Source organism: Mastomys coucha, unplaced genomic scaffold, assembly GCF_008632895.1.
Source record: "Mastomys coucha isolate ucsf_1 unplaced genomic scaffold, UCSF_Mcou_1 pScaffold15, whole genome shotgun sequence".
NCBI classification, from domain to species: domain Eukaryota; kingdom Metazoa; phylum Chordata; class Mammalia; order Rodentia; family Muridae; genus Mastomys; species Mastomys coucha.
Genome location: NW_022196897.1, coordinates 151955145 through 151960549, shown reverse-complemented (window position 1 = coordinate 151960549; position 5405 = coordinate 151955145).

Below are 5405 nucleotides of genomic sequence, written 5' to 3'. Positions count from 1 at the left end.
ATCAACCCAGGGTTTTGCACATGCTAGGCGAGTGCTCAACCACTGAGCTCCGCCCACAGCCCCTGATTACATAATTTGACTTTGTTCCTGGAGTTTGCACAGTCACCTTCAGAAGGACACACCTAAGGTAGCCACTAGCCCAAGAAGGATTAGGGATGTTCAGGTTAGCCCAGATCACCTGCAGATGGAAGCAGAGCTGCCCAGCCTGTATCTGCAGATCCAGGAACACGAGAATGAAGAATCACTGTCCTAATATGTTAACTCCTCACTGGCTAGGGCTATACTACAGTGTGTGTGTGTGTGTGTGTGTGTGTGTGTGTGTGTGTAAGAGAGAGAGGGGAGGAGGAGGAGGAGAGTGGGGAAGGATAGGAAGGGAAGGAGAGAGGGAGAGTAAACACATTTATTTTCTATGGTCCTGGGGCCTCGAGAGGCGTATACAAGGTGCAAATATCAGCAGAGCTGGACCTGATAGTGGGTCTCTGTAATCCCAGTACCCGGGAGTTAGAGTCAGGAGAACCCAGAGGTCAAGAGCATGACTATCAAGATGGCTCATGGTTAAAGGTGTTTGCTGCCATGCCTGACAACCTGAATTGATGCCCAAAGCCCCATATGGTGGATGGAAAGAACCAAATCCTACAAATTGTCCTCTGACCTCGACATGTATGCTCACTCAAATACATCACACACACACACACACACACACACACACACACACAAACATTCAGACTTTATCCATTTTACACTTGTACAACTGGCCCAGGTCCATTTATAAGGACAGAATCCGGATGACCTAAACAGAGGACTCTGGGCTCGCTAGTAGAGGACATGATCCATCCACAGTGTCCCTTTTTTGGGACCATCTTAGCCAATGTGAGCTAGCAGTGTGGTTAGCAGACATCTGCCGTTTTCACCAAGCCCCCCACCTATACATTCCCGCCCTGCTTCTCCTTTGAGAAATGGCTTCCTCCAACCTGTCAGCTTGGGTGGGATGTATAAGGTAGAATCACGGCTCAAGGGTAAGGAGCAAGAGGCGTGCTGTTTTGGGGAATTTTGAAAGTTATTTGATGTAACATTATTCATTTGGAATGACCATGGTAGGACCACAGAAGTCACCAGGCACTACAAACCAAAGCTGCCAGAGTTAGAGATTTGTCAACATGTGAATAAGTCAGGTCTGGTCAATGAGAGGGCCACAGTATCCTGCAATGATTTAGTGTAGGTGTGTGTGGCCACTGGAGTGCTGGCACGTAGGTGTTGTGCTCTGTTAGCAATCTTGAACTTTGAGCCCATGGTTCAAGGAGCCATGCAGGGCGAAAAGCCTTGATCTCACACTTTCTTTTTTTGTTGTGTTGTTTTGTTGTTGTTGTTGTTTTTTCGAGACAGGGTTTCTCTGTGTAGCTTTGGCTGTCCTGGAACTCACTCTGTAGACCAGGCTGGCCTCGAACTCAGAAATCTGCCTGCCTCTGCCTCCCAAGTGCTGGAATTAAAGGCGTGTGCCACCACTGCCTGGCGATCCCACACTTTCTCAAGCAAAAATTTCCCCTTCATCTCCAATTACACAAGCCAATTTCTTTCATTTGTTTTGAGACAGGATCTCATGCAGCTCAGGCTAGCCTAAAACCTCTCTGTCTCTACGCTGGCTTTGATGTTCCCGATCCTCCTACCTCTATTTCCCAAGTGCTAGAATTACAGGCAAGAGCTACCAGTGTGTGTGTGTGTGTGTGTGTGTGTGTGTGTGTGTGTTGGTCTGGGCTGTAAACACATACCTGTAGTGCCCCCAAAGACCAGAAGAGGGTGTTGGATCCCCTGGGACTGGAGAAACAGGTGGTTGTGGCTGTCATATGGGTGCTGGGCATCGAACTCGGGTTCTCTGAAAGAGCAATCTGTACTCTTAACCTCTCAGCCATCTCTTCAGCCCCTGGTTTGGGCTTTTTTTGAATCAGAACTCACAGTGTATCTTAGTCTGGCCTCAAATCTAAGGTGATCCTCCTGCCTCAGATTCCTAAGTGTCGGGATTACAAGAGTGTGATGCTTGTCCTGCCGCCACTGAGCATCTGTGTCCCACAATCCTAGCGCATCACCTAAGAAACATCCCACCTGGAGAGGGCACTCGGTGTGAATGATAGGCAAAGGGCAAATTCGGGCCGAAAATAGCAAACTAAAGTTAGCCGGGCTGAGCAGGGCCACCGTGTCTTGGGTTGGTCGGGAACACCCTGTCCAGAGGAAAGGATATTTAAGGAGAACGGAAGCAGTTCAAGTTCAGCTCAGCCCAGCAGCCGAGGAAGAACATCCCAAACGCAGTGTGGCTCGGGTTGGCTCCAAGAAGAGGGTGGGAAGGACAAACAACCCAGAATAGCTACTGCCTGCTGACCTCACACCACTCTCCTCGAAGCTTCCCCTTTGGGTTTCAAATTTCCTTTATTCTCCACATCCCTCCTTCCTCCCTCTTCCTCTCCCTCTCTCTCTTTTTTTACTATTTGAGACAGTTGGTTTTTTTTTTTTTTTACTATGTAGCCCTGGCTGACTTGGAACAGTTTAGACCAGGCTAGCCTCAAACTTCCTGACCTACCTTCCCCCTCAGCCTCTTGAGTGCTAGGTTGCAGACCAGCATGCTGAGCCACACTCTGAAGTGGGCGTTAACCTCCTCCTCAGCCCCACACTGGACTCCCAGGATTTAGCTTCTTGACCCAGATGTACCTACCAGGCAGAGGTAGAATTTAAACCCAAGCAGCTTTCTTCCATGTAGATGGGCACATGGTCAGTGCAAATAAATGAATAAATTCACAAATACAGAGATTCAAATTTGTCTATAAAGATTCTTATGTAAGTGGGACCATTGGGTCTTTCTGTGTAGCACAGGCTGGCTTCAAGTGCTGGGACTGCACACGTGCAAGCTTGCCTTTCTATAATGCTATATTTTTTAAAAATAATTTAACTTTATATTATGTACATTGGTGTGATGGTGTCAGATATCTGGAACTGGACGGTTACAGACAATTGTGAGGAGGTGCTAGGAATTAAGCCCAGGTCCTCTGGAAGAGCAGTGGGTACTCTTAGCCACTGGTCCATCTCTCTGGCCCCAAGGAGGTCATATGTATATGTACACACACACACACACACACACACACACACACACACACACACACACACACGTGTTTTAAAAACAGGGTCTTGCTATGTAGCCTTAGCTAGCCTAGAACTCACTATATAGATCAGACCAGCCTTGAACTCAGAGATCCACCCGCCTCTGCCTCCCAGATGCTCTTATTAGTACTCTTTGAACCCGTCCTCCTCCTGCCTCTGCCTCCCTAAGTGCTGAGATAACACGTGTGTACCAACTTGTGTGATTTTTACAGTGCTGGGCATCAAATGCAAGGCTTCCTGCAGGCTAGGCAAGCACCCTATCCCGAGCTTCACTCTGGTCTCTATAATAAAACTTGACCGCTATAATGCATTGTCCTTAACTCCTGCCCACTCAGTTTGGGTGAGGCCCAACGGTACAGCGAGTGCTTGCCTGAGTCCCTCGGGTAGACCCCCAGCCCCGAACAAAAATGAAAACCCCGTGCATTTCCCCAAACAGCAATAAATAGTAAAAGCATTTAATACAGCTACACTAAAAGCCAAGTAGTTTGTCTACACTCAGATTACAGTGGGAAACTAATTCTGGGCTTCTTTTTCCACTAGTCGGAAGGCTCTATCTACTCCATGACTTTCTACCATGAGCCAGATAATGACTAGAGGATCAATTATCCGCTAAGGGAGTGTGAGTGTCCCTAGGTTCCCAGTAATGTCGTAATTTGAATCCAGTTCTCTTTGGATCCAAAGGCCAGTCCAGGCTATCAATCACTCAGTCATAACAAACTGGATTAAACAGAGAGATCATTTCTTGGAAGCATGGTTGACCAGAGCATTCGGCCACAAGGATTTACATTTCTTTGCAAGAAATCTAAGGATAACCTAAGGTATGTTAAATAAGGTAATTGGGGCCAGCGCGATGGCTCAGCAGACAGACACTGAGCCCGACAACTGGAGTTGAACCCCCCCCCCCCAAATCCACAAACTTCTCCAAGTTGTCCTATGACCTCCACGTGCACTTGCGCCCTCCTCCATAAAACTGTTTTGTTTTTTTTGTTTTTTTTTTTTAAAAAAAAGGATCTATGAGGCCCGGTTAAACCCAGGGGCTTTCAGTTCTCCGTTTCACCCTACTTGGCTCCCATTCCGCAGCTCTCTCTACAAAAAGGGTTAGAGATCCCTTCTCCAGCACAGCAACCAACAGAGAGAAAAAGCCTCAGCCAATAGAAGCGCCAAGAACTCTTCTGGAAAGGTTCTTATTGGCTCAGCTGAGTCTCTTCTAGCCAATCATAGAAGTCATGAAAACGTACGTTCTGATTGGTCAGATCGGTGTCGCATATTCAAAATAGAGTCTAAGAGGCTAGAAAGAATTTCCCCCAAACATGCGGCTAGAAGGTGGGTGAAGGATGGCTATCTCCAAAAGTCTGTGTGGACGAGAGGGGGAAAATAGATATTGGACAGGCAAGAAAAAAACAGAGATTTGATTCTTCGCGCCACTGTTCCCAAATACAGTTTTAAGAAGAAACTATCAGGGTCAAGATGGTGACCTGAGTGCTAAATCTGCTCCTAAGTCGCCCAGCAAAAGGACCTGTGAAGTTCAAGTTCCCATCGAGGATGCTTGCACCCAAGCCACTGCGGGAGCAGGGGAGGGAGTGGGGCCAGAGAAGTTTGCTTCTCGGTTAATGTCATACAGACCATGACCTAAAGCAACTTTGGGAGGAGGGGGTTGTTTCAACTTAACAGCTCAGCTCACATCCATCATCAGAAGGGCAGGAGGAATTCTAGGTGGGAACCTAGAGGCAGGAACTGACGTAGAGACGGTGAGGAGAGCTGATGACTCCTCGTGGGTCACTCGGCTTCTTCATGCAGCCCAGGACTATTGCCCATGGTGGCAACACCCACAGTCAACCCAGCTCTCCTGCGCCAATCATTAATCGAGAAAATGCCCCCACAAACTTGCCTACAGGCCGATCTGAAGGAGGCAATTCCTCATTTGAGGTTCCTCTTCCCGGATGACTCCAGTTTGTGCCAAATAGACAAGAGCCCACGGGCACAATTTGCTGTGGTGGTTTGAATGAGACCGGCCCGGGAGTGAGGGAGGGGGGTCATATATGGATCCAGAGCTGGTGAGAGTGTTGGAAAGTGTGCGGCTGAGGGTACCGTTCTCTGTTTACTTTATGTGTGTCTTGCGCTTACGGATATTGGGTGAGCGCTCGGCCACACCCCCAGCGCCACGCCTTCCTGACTGCTGCTGTGCTGCCCGCCACAGTGGCCATGGACTCTAATCGTCTGGAACCGAAGGCCCCAAATTATTTCTTTTCTTTTTTTTTTTT